Raw genomic sequence first — 17,924 nt, forward strand, 5'->3', positions numbered from 1 at the left:
AGAAACTGCTCCACCATATTAAACTCGCTCTTTTAATCAATCGGAGTACCTCATCATCATCATCACTAGTGGGTTAGCTTTGACATTAGACGCACGGTCCTTGAAGGAAACCATCCCCTCTTTACCAGCTTTTGGAATTCATACTTCAGAGGGTAACAGTTCTCAATATCATGTCCAGGAGCCCCTTGGTGAAAGGCACAATGAAGCTTTGGCTTGTACCACTATGAAAGTGGTTCTGGAATCTGCGGAGGATTTCTCGGTTGCAAAAGGTTCTTGAGAACCAATGATGGATACAATTCAGCATAATTCATAGGAATCGGGTCAAAAGAAACCTTCTTCCTCTCGAAGTTTATTTGTTATTGATGATTGTTGTTGTTGTTGTTGTTTGTTCTTTGCGGTGGCTGTTGTTGACGTTGTTGTTGAACTGACATTGATTGATTGTTTGAAAACACAGGAATAATAGATGATCCTTGATGATGGTATTGACAGGGTTGTAGATTCCTTCTAACATGAGGCCTCCTCTACCTCCCAACGGACACTACATTAGTCTCACCTTCTTTCTTTCTGGAAAACCCACTGTCGTATTTCTTGCTAGACGAAACCTCTTCTTTAAACAACCATCCCTCTCGGACACCCTCTTCTAGTCTCATCCCCATGTTTACCATTTCGGTAAAGTCACTGGGGGCACTAGCAATCATCCACTCATAGTAAAATGAGCCCAGGGTCTTGAGAAAAATCTTGGTCATCTCCTTTTCTTCCAAAGGAGGGGTAATCTGAGCGGCAAGCTCTCTCCACCGCTGGGCGTACTCTTTGAACGTCTCCTTGTCCTTCTGATACAATGACCTCAATTGGTCCCTATCCAGCGCCATGTCCATATTATTTTTGTACTGCTTCACGAATGCTTCACCCAAATCGTTGAATGTACGGACACTCGCACTATCCAAACCCATGTACCACCTCAGAGCGGAACTGGTTAGATTGTCTTGGAAATAATGAATCAATAACTGATCATTATCAGTTTGTTTCGACATCTTTCTAGCATATATGATGAGATGACTGAGCGGATAAGTATTCCCCTTATACTTTTCAAAGTCAGGGACTTTGAACTTAATCGGGATCTTAACATTATGAACCAAGCAAAGTTCCACAACACTCTTACCGAACAAATATTTTCCCCTCAGGGTCTTCAACTCCTTTCGCAGCTCAAGGAATTGGTCTTTCTTTTCATCCATCTTTTCATAAACATCCGGACCCTCAAACGGCTCGGAATGATAGATGGTGTCCTCAACACGAGGCAGAGTGTGAACAACCGGTGGTGGAACAGACATGACCGAGCTAGATGTCGGCATGGAAGAAAAAGTAGGCGCAAAACCTTCAGGTACAAAGTTGGGTGGCATTCCCCACGGGAATCCGGCAGGCATGGCAGGAGCGAAATGAGCGGCAGACACAGTTGAAGAAACAACCTCTGATATGACCGTCCTCTGAGGAGAAGGAGTTGCAGGCGTTGGAAAAGATTGACTTAGAGCAGCTGTCATACCCCAATTTTGTCCGGGCATATTTAAATTTTCATACAATTGATTTCATTTTGATTTGCATCATATGTTCAGCATGACATGCATATCATTCGGCCGTACAAGTTTTAAAACCTAATGTGATTAAATTCAAGTGTTGATCGTGCCTGTTTGATTCAGGATTGGTGATCCATTCAAAGTTATGACATGGTTCATTAGCCGTGATCATGTGGTCAGTCAGGTCATGTTCAATCGTACAGTTATACTTAAGACATTGTCCAACAAAATCCAAATCCAATTATTTTTGCTCCCATTTTTTAAATCCATTTTCTGATCAATCCATTCTACATCCATAACAATCATACCTTTTAACAAAAGAAAAAAAAACATTCCATCTAAACATACTTCAAAGTCCACATTTAATGGCCCAAGTCCATAACATTGGTTTTAAGCAAGGCAAAATAGAAAGTTACAGCATGATCATATTTATAATAAGCATGATGACGGATGGACGATCTAAGCAAGCGACAAAATGATACTTATTCATTTATCATAGCCTAGTATGCCTAAGCTGAGTTTCTACAAATGACAGAAATCACACTGTGACGAAGCAGCTGCCATATTACAAAAGCGTGGTACCCCAAATGTGAGCCTACAGTTCCATGAGTTATACTTCCCTAGTGCCTCTCTTTGCAGCATCATGATAATCTCGCCAAGAGCCGCGACAATTCGACAATGGATACCAACGGCACGACCATTTCCCGGTGCGTAAATAACTTCGTAATTAGCTTCCCACCTGCGTGAAACCATGAGCGTTTGATCAGCAGCCTGACAAAATTCACACCAAGGCGAACCATGAGTAAGATAAGAGTGAGTGTGGAATGATTACATAAAGATAAGACCCTAGCTGCCATGCATTCTGAGCCATAAGCAACACAAACAGAACCACAAAGTTAAGGTGGCACAATCCATAAGTACATCAAAGGCGTGAACGTGCCAGCTGCAGCCTGCACACCACAAATGAGCCAAGGAACACGAAGGACATAAGTCTTGCAATACCTGAATAAATTCCACAAGCAGTTTGATCAAAAGTAAAACCGTGAATAAGTGAGAGCAAGGTTATGGTAATAAGCATGTCGTACAGAATTCCATGCGGGATAATTAGATCAAGGTCATCTGTTACACCAAGCTAAAATGTCAATGGCACATTGAAGCAGGTCGCAAGAAATCGTAAGCAGAAGTTGGTCCTTAATTCCCAAGCGTCAAATTCTGAACTTACAAGAAAAGAATAAATTATGATCCAGGTGCACAGAGAGTGAAAAAAAGAAAATCAAAAAGGCTATAGTTGATCCATCTTACTCTGCTTGAAGGAAACCGGTTCACTGGTAGCAAAACAGGCGGTAATCAAGTAAAGACATCGTTGTCGTGCGAACAGGCATAACCAATGACAAGGAACAATTCCATAAACCTGCCAAGACAGAGTTACAGGTCAGAAGGCAAACCACCATCAAAGTTCATTGTAAATAAAGGTATGAGAAATAATCCTAAAACAGGAGTCTAAACTGTGACCAAAACCTGTTACCGAGCCAGCCAGTGAAGTGAATGATGCAGTTCCATATAATAGAAAACCTGCTGCTGCATCTTGCCACAACAAAAAAACAAAACCGCCATGATATATCAGTCAATAAAGGCCACTCTGCATTGAAACAATAATGCTCACACTCTCATCTTTAAAAGTTCAAAACGCGAGCCAAAACACGCAAGTCCTTCTGTTATACTTTCAACTCCAAGCCCGGATTTACAATGTAATTTCTCCAAACCAAATCAGAACTGAGCAGATATCATGTTGCCCTGTACACCTACGGCAAACACAGGTTGAAAATATGATTTGAAAACACTTGATAGTAAAAGAAGGAAGAATCAAGTTTTTACCACGGTAAAGGAATCATTAGTGGATAAAGTTTCAACGGTAAAGAGTCATTTCTAAAAAGCCATGAGTTCTAGAAGGTTGAAAGGCTACACTACAGACAAAGAGAAATTTACCTGTGACAATCACCCTGGTCCCCACCAAATCTCTAAGAAAATTCTATCCTAATGGAATGATCTTGCTAGGATTTGCCAGCTCATGATTGAAGAATTGCTCACCTTCGCTCTATATAAGGAGCATGCAATCACTAAAAAAAGGAGAGGAAGAAATATACCGTTACCCTGCCGAAATCCCACTTCAACCATACCCCGTCTGTCTAAACCCTCCGATCTACTTCCCACGCACAGAACCATCACCATCTCCTTTTTCTTCTTCAATCGACCATTAACTCTCCTCCATCCGCTGAAAGCTATCGCGTCACTACCTTTATCCTCGGCGCTCATAACCAACCCACCGGCGAATCCACCTATCTCCGCCATGATTCACCATCCTCCACCTTCTTCAACCTCAAACCCCATCACAACAGACCCAAATCCACCGTCAAAACTCACTTGCCGTCACCATTAAACCTCGCTGTTCTTTACCGCCATCACTTCGCTTCACCGCCGTTGGATCCACACAAAAACCTTACAACTTCCGTAAAAAAACCAACCACCCATTTCCTTCCACCCCCAACAGCTACAACCGCCAGCAAACCCGACTCATTATAATGATTGAATAAGTTTTTTTTGGTACATAACCTCCCCATATCTAAACCGAATCATCCCTGTCAACAAATGTTGCAACTCAACCATCACCAGTAGCTATACAGTACAAATTTTCAAACTTCATCAGCACCATCTTTGCGCTGAGTTCCGTGGCCGACGGTGCATCATCATGAAGGCGGAGACGATCATGACATGGACGATGCAGGGGAAGTTAACATAAGTGTGAAAGTTGCGAACAACGTGATTTAGAAGTGGGTTTTGAAGCGATCCATTGAGTGATTTGTTCTGCTGGGGATGTGTAGGTACTGAAGCGATGTATTAGGTGATTTAGCTCTAAAAACTCCTTGCCTCTTCCGATTGGTTGAGAAAATCTTGTGCTAAACTTGTTTTTTTTATTTTCTTCTTTATGCATTTGTTAATAGGGATTAATTACATGATTAGTATAGTTAAGTGAGTTTTGGTAATTGGATTGTGTTTTGGGCCTGACCCAATTAATGGTTTGGGTACCATCACCCCCCTGTTCTTTGCTTGCACCCCTCCTGCTATTGGTTTATTACAAATTTTTATTTCATCTCCTTATTTAATTGGACTTATTTTTGACTCGCGGATTCGACAATTTCATGTCAATATACCGCTCAATTTTCAATACAGTAATATAATATTTGCCACATTAGGATTTTTTGCGAATGATATTAGGTATGTTATCATCTCGTGAAAATTGGTTTGAGCACATTGTGGTTCACTTACTTCGATCATTTTTTTAATTAAACTAATTGATTAATCAAGATTTGTTTAAATTAGTTAATCCTAATAATTAATTTTAACCATCTCGAATATTTGGTTTAAATCAAATATGTTTGATAGTTATTTCTGACTATTTTAGATAAGTGATTTAATCGAATTTTAATTATTACTTCACATCATTTTGTTCCATTTTGTCATCAACACAAACCAATTTCAAAAACCACAAATCATACAATTCTCGATTTAAATATCGAGCCCACTTTCAAATACCCTTGTAAGTCGATTGCTCTTAGCATCGCCATCAACCTCACATAGCTTACTCTTGGGCTTCCTTACAATGAAACCTACTTGGTTATTGATTAATCGAGTAGATGAAATAATACACTAAATAAAATTCATTTCATTCATAAACACAAATTCAAACCACTTTTCAAACCATTCAATTTCAAAAGAATTTTCTCTTTTAAACATAAACATTGGGATGAAAAGGAGAATAGTAAGCTTCCGCTTCACTATCTCTCGACTATTCGAATAATTGGCGTATGCCATATTGCTCGGATTTTCGCCATTCATTTAAAACCCTAAAACTCCATAAAATTAAAATCACTCCCCCAATTAATTATAAATTCTAAAAGCTCTATTAATCTTTGAATGAAAAGGAGAATAGTGAGCATCCGCTTCATTATCTCTCGATTATTCGAATAATTGGCGTACGCCATATTGCTCGAATTTTCGTCATTCAAATAAAACCCTAATAATCATACAATTTCAAATCACATTTTCTAAATCAATATAAATTCTAAATCCTTTTAATTCTAAATTCCAGATGAAAAAAGGATAGGGGCGTACGCCTCACTATCTTTCGATTATTCGAATAATTGGCGTACGCCACATTGCTCGAATCTTCGTCATCAAATTAAAACACAATCGAATAAATTCAAACTATTTTCGCAAATCGAATACGACATCTAAACATATCTTTTACAATTTAAACTTCGGATGATAAAAGATGAGAGGCGTACGCCTCGCCATCTCTCGATTATTTGAATAATTGGCGTACGCCATATTGCACAAATTATCGACTTCCGACTAAAACACGCTAAATAATTTTGGATAAGGGAATAAGTGGCGTACGCCTCATTATTCCTTGAATAAGCAAGTAGGAGGCGTACGCCTCACTACCGTGCATATTCAACGTCCGCAAACAAACTTTTGATAATAATTCAAACGAAAAGGGAGTAGAAGGCGGTCGCCTTATTATTCCTCGAAAGAATTGGATGATTGGTGTACACCACATTGCTCAATCTTTCGTCGTTTTTCAAAAACATCTCCAACATTAAACCTAACTTCTCGCCCCCGAGCGATCGAAACCAATCAAACCCAAACACATCAATTCAAATCGTCACCCCCGCGTGACCAAAATTGCTTTCAAAAGAACACTGTCAATCCTTTCTAATGCGCACAACAAACCAGTGCTAGAGCCTCCCCCGAGAGTAGACAAGCCAGCGTTTAGCCGTTAGAACGCCGACTTACACAGTCGTTCATCAAAACAAAACACACCAAATATTCGTAGTGGCCCGAACTACGAATGCTCTGATTTCCTTATTGCACCATAAGGATACGTAGGCAGGAGATTGTTGTATCTTCGCGAGCACACTAATAAAAAACCTCTCATTTCCCCCTCTTGAGGTCTTCATCCATATCTATCATCAATTCTAATCACTCGAAGCAAGCGAATAACATTCAATTAACAGTCAAATAGCAAAATCAGACTAAAAGGTTCCCGTTGAGTACAACGGATGTAAGGGGTGCTAATACCTTCCCCTTGCGTAATCGACTCCCGAACCCGAATATGGTTGCGACGACCATTATTCTTTTCTCAAAGGTTTTCTCGATATTTTCCTATTCCTTCATTGGAATGAATAAAGTTCGGTGGCGACTCTGTTCGAACTAATATTTTTTCCGCGTTCCATCGCGAGGGATCGCATTTTTTCGAGGTGCGACAGACTGGCGACTTTGCTGGGGACCCTGCTCCAAGCAAGAGAGAGTCTAGCCTAACTTAGTTTGATTTTGTTATGACTGTTAGAAGATGTTCTTATCTTTCGTGCTTGTTTCTTTGTATTTTATTATGTTGCTTGTATGTAATGTCTTTTGATACTTTGATATGGGACTTGATGTGTGCTGTGAGATAAGCTTCATACTCGAGCTTCGAGAAGAACTTAGAACCCGGAGTTGTGTAGTATTGAACCGAGGGGTGTACACCTCATTGGGACAATACGAAGACTCCACCTAGAGTAGATCTGTTTGGAGTTTCCATCATAATATGGCTAGCCCATCATTGTGGGGGAGGTTCTAAACACGATCCGTGACTCTAGGGACCTCGCCTTAAACCCAAGTTTTGTTTTCATGATTGGTGATTGTGTAGTATTGAACCGAAGGGTCTACACCCTGTTCGTACAATATGAGAATCCGACTTAGATTAGATCATTTCAGAACTCCCATCACGATGTGGCTAGCCCACCATTGCGAGGAAGTTTTGAACTTGATCTGTGAGTCTAAGTTCCTTCCTTGAAAACATAACTTTAGAACCTACCTTTGGGGAATTTCTTATGATCAGAGAAACCTTTGCTGCTTCCTTTTTATCCTGACGTACCTGACGTGTGGATGATCTTGAGTATTGGTATTCCTTTGCAAAAAAAAACATGGCAAAATTTCATGCATTTGTATATCATCAACATGCATTGCATATCATTATCCAGAACAAAAAACTTACGCCATATTCTACCCTTTGTCCAGTAACGCTGACTACTCGACACCGGTACGAGACACGCCGCAATTACAAGATGACACTTGAACAGTTGGATGCAAACCAGGTTTCGATGAGGATCGACATTGACTCCATGCAGGCAAAGATGGATCGCTTGCTGGAAACCATGTTACTCTTGGCCCAGAAGGAGAAGGTCGCTGAGACCAGCGCCGAAGCTAGGAAAGTTGCTGCCCAGTTTGGATCGCCATCACTTAGTATCCCTGGAGTGATTGACCTTGAGGGTAACCCTAATCAGCCTAGAGGAGGACCGATCCCTATTCCTGTTCCCATGGTCAACATGAACCCTCATGAGCATTTTGCTACATCTGCATGCCATGGATCCATGATGGGTGATGAAGATCCGTATGACACTTTCTTCATGCCACAACCCGTCAAACCTGCTGTTGGAGGTATCCCAGACCCAGCTGTTGAGAGACTCCATGCTCTGGAAGAGAAATTCAAGTCCTTGGAGGTTCACACTACTCCCGATTTGGACGCCGTCGATATGTGCTTGGTGCCAGGACTCGTGATTCCACAAAAATTCAAAGTCCCCGACTTTGACAAATACAAAGGGATTAGCTGCCCGAGAACTCACCTCAGAGCTTATTGCCACAAGATGGCCGCCCACATCAGTAATGATCAACTCCTGATTCATTACTTCCAAGATAGTCTTAGTGGGGCATCCTTGGAGTGGTACATGCAACTGGAGAGAGGCCAGGTCCAATCATGGAGAGACCTTGCTGAAGCTTTCCTCAGGCATTATCAGTACAACACTGATCTAGCGCCCAATCGCACACAACTGCAAGACATGACTCAACGCAACAATGAGTCATTCAAGGAATACGCACAGCGGTGGAGAGAGCTTGCAGCTCGTGTCCAACCTCCTCTCCTTGACAAAGAGCTAATTGACATGTTTATGGGAACTCTTCATACCCAATACATGGAAAAGATGGTAGGATCCAGTTTCCCAACTTTTGTTGAGGTCGTCTCCGTGGGAGAACGAATCGAGAGCCAGACCAAGAAGGGAAAGCTACCTTGTGCTGCCAATGCTTCAAGTGGGATGAAGAAACCTTATCCTAATCCCAAAGAAGCCAGAAGGTCAAACCAATGCCATAATGGGAGGAGGAGGATATAGGGCACATCCGTATGCTCATACGCCTTACCCTCAGGTTGACGCGGTCATCCCAACACCATATCAACCACCATATCAACAACAATATCAACAACCTTATCAACAGCCGACTTACCAACAACAACATCAAAATCAATAGCAACGTGCTCAACAACATCAACCTAATCAGCAGAGGGCAAGGAGGCCAGAAAGACATTTCGATCCTTTGCCAGTATCATATAGCAAGATCCTCCCCTACCTACTAAAGGATGGATCAATTGTTCTGAAGGAGATAACACCTGCGACTCCACCATATCCTCCAGGCTACGACACCAATGCTCACTGTGAGTATCACATGGGTGCTCCAGGGCACACAATAGAGAACTGTAAGGCTTTCAAGCACAAGGTTCAAGATTTGATTGACAGTAAAGCACTTACATTCACGCCAGTGAGGCCAAACGTTGCAACAAATCCCATGCCAGTGCATGCAGAGTCAAGTGAAGCTCGAAGGTAAAGCTTCCCACCGGCCTGAGCAAGTTGAGCAATTCCAATAAAGAATCAAGAGATGAAGGCCTATTCATTTGAATGAAGGCAATCATTATGCCATTTTTACCATTTTGCATTCTTGTAATTTGATCTTGTTTGTCTAAGTATTGTATGCTTTAAACATTGTTATTTGTATTTGGTTTTGTTAATGGGATGATTATGCATGCTTTGAATCAATCTTTCATATTCACTCATCTATCACATTCGCAAAAGCACAAACACATACTTTTCCACTTCACCTCCTTTATCACACTATTGTTAGTAAATATTGGAAGGAGGATGACGAAAACAAAATACCCATAATTGTTGATTGTATGCTTTCGGATAAAACCTTGTTGATGATGTACAGGCATTGTTTCAAATCCCCAAACACTGGAGAGATAAGGAGTTAATCCCTAGTTAACCACTTCGAGCCTAGAAGTAGGAGTTTCTTTCAAATCTAAAAAACCCTTACGCTTAACTTGGGGCAGGGTAGTGTTCAGTTGATTTAACTACACTTTCGAATTACAAGATGAAATATCCCATACAAGGATCAACCACATGATATTCTTCGCACACATCATGAAGTGTCGAAGAAACCATACAAATCCAAATTCTAGGTCTGTTGTTCTTCAATGACCAATGACTTGGCAGTCACAATTTAAAAAAAATAAAAAAAAACCCGCTAAGTCAAACATCCAAAAAGGAGACTTAGGCAAAAACCGGGGCAATCCCGATGGATTAAAGCTTCAAACAAAGTGATCCATGCAAAAGTTAGGGATCAAAACAAAAATCAAGAGAGACAATGAAAGTCCTCAACAAAACAAAACAAGGTTTAGTGACCACCATATCAAAATCAAAGGGTCACCGACATCCAAAAAAACGAAATAAGGTGGCTGCCATTCCAAGAGACCTTGAATCACCATCTTTATCCTTACACCTGCAAAAGACGAATGTGTGTGAATTAACTGAACGTAGGATTGGAGATCATCATGAAGAAGGGGTGGGTTAAAATAAACTTTGAGCCTTATATCCTTTTGTTTCGATAACCATGAACCAAGCCACGTTACAACCTTCAAAAGACCTAATTGAAGTATGGTTTATTCTGAAAGCATACTATAGCAAGGTTGAGTAAACTGACTCCTAGAGATTTGCTAATATTCTCTTTTCACTACATCATTCACACACTAGCTAAAATCAACACCGCGTTTGGACTCATGGTCCACTCGCCACACACTACCACAACACTTCAAATGAATGATTGTTTTTCAAAACTTGCATAACTGTTGCATTAAAATCACCATTTCTTGAATAACAATTCTTAATTGTCGGTCAGTACTTGACATCGAGTAAATTCCAACAAGGGGAAATTCAAGAGGCACTTGATCGTTGGTGCTGACACGAATCACAACCATTTCATAATCCTGTGGATCAGGGGCATGACATCATTTTGATTATGTTGACCTAAGAAGCAGTCAGTATAATACAAATTTCCAAGCATCGGTCGATCATGGAAGAAAAACACTTCAAGACTCAGTCCGTCTGGGGCAAGTCCCTCAAAGGCTAATCAGGGGCAGGTCCCTCAAAGGCTAATCAGGGGGCAAGACAAGTTGCAAGGGGCAGTTTCCCTTCATATCTTCAAGTCAGTCAAGCAGATTGCATCAGACACTAGTGACTGCTTGAATTCACCACCAAAATGTCAAAATTTCATACCTTGACAAGAATCCTTAGGGCACGTCAAAAGCACAATCATCATGCGTTAATCACGTCGCTATGCTCAGTTACAGGCTGGCCAGACATCTCAGAGGAAGAAGTCGAGATCACCTCAGGGACAAAGACACAACGTATCATCAAGAGTCAAACTTGGGGCACCAAGAGTATCCGCATCTATTGCGTGTTCATCACATCATCAACTACCGAGTGTCGGGAAATCAGATCCTTCCACCATCAACATTCCAACCGAACTTGACAATTACCAGAAAACCCAAAGCCCACCTTGTTGGCATCCTTCATAAAATCAAATACAACCATCACTGGTTTCCACAAAATACACTGCCTTTGAAAAGGGGGGCCAATCCCAAACAAACCAAGCATCCTTTGCATTCAAACATGCATCACATGCATCACCTCATTACATAACGCATACATGACATTTATGCATATAGCACAAATCAAAATCCAAGGTTTAGTCGTAGGCATCCAGGCCAACCCTCAGTTGAGTCATTATCTTTCTCTGAGTGAGTCCCTACTATCGGGCATTCTCCATTGAGTTACATCTTTCAACCGTTTGTTGATAAGATGTTATCCTCAGCTTAGTCAAACAATGTTTCTCCAAACACTTACCTTGTTTCGCGTTGAGCGTCCCTCAATGAGTCGTTTCCTGTAACCTTTTGTTGACAGAAACTACATCACCACAGAGAATATTGGTTTTGCAACCTTTTGTTGTTGATACTCCAAGCAAGTCTTAATCAACAATGTTCCAACACTACCCAGCAAATCAGGTTTACTGAACTTTGACAGTAGCCTTATTTTTTCCAATGTTTTTCTCACTATCATCCTTTTGGTGAAAGTCCATTGAGGAATAATATTAATCATCACCCTGTTAACGATCACGGTTATCCTTTTGGTAATGGCAAATCCTTGACATTTGTGATCTTACCGTCATCCTTTTGGTGTCGAAGATCCTTGAAGCTTCGGGTCCAACCTTCATCCTTTTGGTGAATGGTGACCTCTGCAAATATTACAGCCTACCGTCATCCTTTTGGTGTCGGCGATCCTTATGGTGATAAGGATCCTTGTCATTTTGGTTCAACCATCATCCTTTTGGTGATGACGTCCAGTTTAATCTAAAATCATCCTTTTGGTGATAGAGATTATGGAGTTTGGTTTAAGCTATCATCCTTTTGGTGATGGTGACATTTGGAAAGTCCAATCCCACTGTCATCCTTTTGGTGTCAGTATTTTTTGAAGTTATTATAACTTATTATCATCCTTTTGGTGGTAAAAAGTTTCGAAGTTATGATCTCACCTTTATCCTTTTGGTGATGGTGATTGTTGATTCATTATCATCCTTTTGGTGATAACGAGTCCTGTTGTTTGTAGTACCCTCATCCTTTTGGTGATGGTGATTGTCGACTTATTATCATCCTTTTGGTGATAACAAGTTTGTGTCTTGATCCTACCTTCATCCTTTTGGTGATGGTGATCAATTGCGTGTGTGCTTATTATCATCCTTTTGGTGGTAACAAGTTTTGTCGTTTGACAATACCTTCATCCTTTTGGTGATGGTGATTGTTGACTTATTATCATCCTTTTGGTGATAACAAGTTTGTCTTGATCTTACCTTCATCCTTTTGGTGATGGTGATCAATTGCGTTGTGTGACTTATTATCATCCTTTTGGTGGTAATAAGTTTTGTTTTAATTATACCTTCATCCTTTTGGTGATGGTGATTGTCGACTTATTATCATCCTTTTGGTGGTAACAAGTTTTGTTGATTGGTCTTACCTTCATCCTTTTGGTGACAGTGACCATTTGAGTTATGGGCTCATTATCATCCTTTTGGTGATAACGAGTTTTGTTTTGATCTTACCCTCATCCTTTTGGTGATGGCGATCATTGAGTCTGTTTCAGCTTATTATCATCCTTTTGGTGGTAACAAGTTTTGAAGTTCTGTCCTTATTATCATCCTTTTGGTGATAACAAGTTCGGTTTGTTTGATCTTACTGTCATCCTTTTGGTGTCAGTGATATTTAAGGTTATTTACTTATTATCATCCTTTTGGTGGTTACAAGTTTTGTCTTGATTTTACCTTCATCCTTTTGGTGATGGTGATCAATTTCGTTGTGTGCTTATTATCATCCTTTTGGTGGTAACAAGTTTTGTCGTTTGACCTTACCTTCATCCTTTTGGTGATGGTGATTGTCGACTTATTATCGTCCTTTTGGCGGTAACAAGTTTTGTCTTTTAATTATACCTTCATCCTTTTGGTGATGGTGATTGTTGACTTATTATCATCCTTTTGGTGATAACAAGGTTTTGTTTTGATCTTACTATCATCCTTTTGGTGATGGGGATCCTTTGAGTTGTGTGACTTATTATCATCCTTTTGGTGGTAACAAGTTTTGTTTTTAATTAAACCTTCATCCTTTTGGTGATGGTGATTGTTTTGACTTATTATCATCCTTTTGGTGGTTACAAGTTTTATCTTGTACTATACCTTCATCCTTTTGGTGATGGTGATTATTGAAGTTATCTGACTTATTATCATCCTTTTGGTGATAACAAGTTTTATTGTTGGATCTTACCTTCATCCTTTTGGTGACGGTGATCTTTGAAGTTAATGAGTCAACTATCATCCTTTTGGTGATAACTTTGATGTTATACTCTTGGTAATGGGAAAATTTACCAAAATAATCATCATCCGTTTGGGGTGACGGACATTATCCTTTTGGTGATGGCGATCTTTGTTGTAGGCACTGTAACCATCATCCTTTTGGTGATGACTACTTTTGAATTTCGGTTTATCCATCATCCTTTTGGTGATGACGATCCTGACAATCATGGTGAATTCCTATCATCCTTTTGGTGATAGCAATTAATTTTACTGTCATCCTTTTGGTGCCAAAGAACCCATTCGGTTTCCGCTCTCACATTAGAAACAACCTCTACAAGATTTAAATGTTGACTCGAGGGTTGGCAGTGATCTGACGTTCTACCCCCAATTACCTTGGTGCTGTTAGAATCCATTGCATTTTCTTCCTGCATTTTTCCATTGCATTCCAAAGGACAAAATCCGGGTCTTTTCGTATTTAATTACCTTCCACCACGAATGTATGAAAACTGTTGTCATTCTTACATTCTAATTCAAGTTAATTAAATAGGGGCAACTGTCATATCCCAATTTTGTCCGGGCATATTTAAATTTTCATACAATTGATTTCATTTTGATTTGCATCATATGTTCAGCATGACATGCATATCATTCGGCCGTACAAGTTTTAAAACCTAATGTGATTAAATTCAAGTGCTGATCGTGCCTGTTTGATTCAGGATTGGTGATCCATTCAAAGTTATGGCATGGTTCATTAGCCGTGATCATGTGGTCAGTCAGGTCATGTTCAATCGTACAGTTATACTTAAGACATGGTCCAACAAAATCCAAATCCAATTATTTTTGCTCCCATTTTTTAAATCCATTTTTTGATCAATCCATTCTACATCCATAACAATCATACCTTTTAACAAAAGAAAAAAAAACATTCCATCTAAACATACTTCAAAGTCCACATTTAATGGCCCAAGTCCATAACATTGGTTTTAAGCAAGGCAAAATAGAAAGTTACAGCATGATCATATTTATAATAAGCATGATGACGGATGGACGATCTAAGCAAGCGACAAAATGATACTTATTCATTTATCATAGCCTAGTATGCCTAAGCTGAGTTTCTACAAATGACAGAAATCACACTGTGACGAAGCAGTTGCCATATTACAAAAGCGTGGTACCCCAAATGTGAGCCTACAGTTCCATGAGTTATACTTCCCTAGTGCCTCTCTTTGCAGCATCATGATAATCTCGCCAAGAGCCGCGACAATTCGACAATGGATACCAACGGCACGACCATTTCCTGGTGCGTAAATAACTTGGTAATTAGCTTCCCACCTGCGCGAAACCATGAGCGTTTGATCAGCAGCCTGACAAAATTCACACCAAGGCGAACCATGAGTAAGATAAGAGTGAGTGTGGAATGATTACATAAAGATAAGACCCTAGCTGCCATGCATTCTGAGCCATAAGCAACACAAACAGAACCACAAAGTTAAGGTGGCACAATCCATAAGTACATCAAAGGCATGAACGTGCCAGCTGTAGCCTGCACACCACAAATGAGCCAAGGAATATGAAGGACATAAGTCTTGCAATACCTGAATAAATTCCACAAGCAGTTTGATCAAAAGTAAAACCGTGAATAAGTGAGAGCAAGGTTATGGTAATAAGCATGTTGTACAGAATTCCATGCGGGATAATTAGATCAAGGTCATCTGTTACACCAAGCTAAAATGTCAATGGCACATTGAAGCAGGTCGCAAGAAATCGTAAGCAGAAGTTGGTCCTTAATTCCCAAGCGTCAAATTCTGAACTTACAAGAAAAGAATAAATTATGATCCAGGTGCGCAGAGAGTGAAAAAAAGAAAATCAGAAGGGCTATAGTTGATCCATCTTACTCTGCTTGAAGGAAACCGGTTCACTGGTAGCAAAACAGGCGGTAATCAAGTAAAGACATCGTTGTCGTGCGAACAGGCATAACCAATGACAAGGAACAATTCCATAAACCTGCCAAGACAGAGTTACAGGTCAGAAGGCAAACCACCATCAAAGTTCATTTTAAATAAAGGTATGAGAAATAATCCTAAAACAGGAGTCTAAACTGTGACCAAAACCTGTTACCGAGCCAGCCAGTAAAGTGAATGATGCAGTTCCATATAATAGAAAACCTATTGTTGCATCTTGCCACAATAAAAAAACAAAACCGCCATGATATATCAGTAAATAAAGGCCACTCTGCATTGAAACAATAATGCTCACACTCTCATCTTTAAAAGTTCAAAACGCGAGCCAAAACACGCAAGTCCTTCTGTTTTGCTTTCAACTCCAAGCCCGGATTTACAATGTAATTTCTCCAAACCAAATCAGAACTGAGCAGATATCATGTTGCCTTGTACACCTACGGCAAACACAGGTTGAAAATATGATTTGAAAACACTTGATAGTAAAAGAAGGAAGAATCAAGTTTTTACCACGGTAAAGGAATCATTAGTGGATAAAGTTTCAGCGGTAAAGAGTCATTTCTAAAAAGCCATGAGTTCTAGAAGGTTGAAAGGCTACACTACAGACAAAGAGAAATTTACCTGTGACAATCACCCTGGTCCCCACCAAATCTCTAAGAAAATTCTATCCTAACGGAATGATCTTGCTAGGATTTGCCAGCTCATGATTGAAGAATTGCTCACCTTCGCTCTATATAAGGAGCATGCAATCACTAAAAAAAGGAGAGGAAGAAATATACCGTTACCCTGCCGAAATCCCACTTCAACCATACGCCGTCTGTCCAAACCCTCCGATCTACTTCCCACGCACAGAACCATCACCATCTCCCTTTTCTTCTTCAATCGACCATTAACTCTCCTCCATCCGCTGAAAGCCATCGCGTCACTACCTTTATCCTCGGCGCTCATAACCAACCCACCGGCGAATCCACCTATCTCCGCCATGATTCACCATCCTCCACCTTCTTCAACCTCAAACCCCATCACAACAGACCCAAATCCACCGTCAAAACCCACTTGCCGTCACCATTAAACCTCGCTGTTCTTTAAGTCTCTCTTCTCTTGCTCTAGATGTTCCATGATTCTTGGATGATTGGCGTCTGTATTGTATCGATGCGTCAGCTTGGCTGAAGCATAGAAGAAGAACCAATAAGAAATATGGAGAAAGAGAAACCTGCTTATGCAAATGATGCATGAAATACAATGCTTGATTGTTTTTATTTTCAAGAAACTTACTATTTTATTTGTAAATACATAATAACAACTGCATAATTTGATTGACCATAAAAATCTCTTTTATTTATATAATTGGAAGGATTACACTGAGTACAATTTCAGAAACCAAAAATACAAAGTACAAGAGGAAAGGAGACTAGTCATCCTAAGGATCCATAACAACAATGTCAGAAGATCTAGCTACAGACGCGTACTTCCTTCGGATGCATCAGATCTCGGACTCAAAAGAAGTCTCAGGGACAAGCTGATCACCAATCTTCTTTCAAGCACCGGAAGGCTGAGGTATACTAGAGGAAGATGGACCCTCTGGCTCTTTCTGTCTCTTCACTGCTCGGTCTTCAAGAAGTTCTATAAGTGCATCTTTGTCCTTAGACTCAAGCTGTAACTCCTCATGCTTTCTGCTCAAAGCATGGAAACGCTCTTCCCCCATATCCTTTTCTTGCTTCATCTTGGCGAGTGCGTCTTCCAACTCCTCTACATCTTGGGTAGGGAGAGTTAAAGGCTCAGCCACAACCATGGACATAGGTCTTTCACAAGCATACAATATCTTCAATTCCAAAGCTCTCTTCTTCACCCAAAGAGTGTAAGCTTCTAAAGCTACACAATTGCACGGACCAAGGTCGGATGTTCCCTTCCTATGCACATTATACCAAGCATGCACAATCTTCTGCTTCAAATGTTGGGGATCTTTACCCTCTTGATAGAAAAGACATTCTAGCAAAGTGTTATTAGGTTTGTCTCTCAAGGGGAACCCAAGTTGGCGACGAGCCAAAGCAGGGTTGTAGTTGATTCCTCCTTGTGTACCAATGAGAGTCACATTAGAGAATTCACCACAACAATCAATAATATCCAAGCTACTCAATGAAGAATCATACCAAACTTTATCATTATTAGTGAGAGACATAAGTCTCTGAGATCACCTTAGACATTGTTTGTTCTCCATAAAAGTAGGCGTCTGAGGCAAGTGCAAAATAAACCACTTGTACAGAAGAGGAACCCAACAAACAATAATTCCACCACCCTT

The 17,924-nt window shown here is 40.3% G+C and overlaps 1 long non-coding RNA gene across 4 annotated transcripts; it reads right to left on the minus strand.

The window, feature by feature from the left end:
- Nucleotides 1-1,913: 1,913 nt before the first annotated feature.
- LOC127127098 (uncharacterized) lies at nucleotides 1,914-16,429 on the minus strand. 4 transcript variants are annotated; one of them, XR_007805223.1, is made up of 6 exons: nucleotides 16,247-16,429; nucleotides 3,087-3,370; nucleotides 2,871-2,979; nucleotides 2,654-2,780; nucleotides 2,401-2,518; nucleotides 1,914-2,307 (listed from the first exon to the last, which is right to left on the minus strand). It is a non-coding gene; the product is annotated as an uncharacterized LOC127127098 (long non-coding RNA). The 4 variants fall into 4 exon arrangements; XR_007805222.1 differs by lacking the exon at nucleotides 16,247-16,429 and adding an exon at nucleotides 3,555-4,873; XR_007805221.1 differs by lacking the exon at nucleotides 16,247-16,429 and having other exon boundaries at nucleotides 3,087-4,873.
- Between the last annotated feature and the right edge of the window lie 1,495 nt (nucleotides 16,430-17,924).

The sequence above is a fragment of the Lathyrus oleraceus genome, chromosome 3 (assembly GCF_024323335.1).
Source record: "Lathyrus oleraceus cultivar Zhongwan6 chromosome 3, CAAS_Psat_ZW6_1.0, whole genome shotgun sequence".
NCBI classification, from domain to species: Eukaryota; Viridiplantae; Streptophyta; class Magnoliopsida; order Fabales; family Fabaceae; genus Lathyrus; species Lathyrus oleraceus.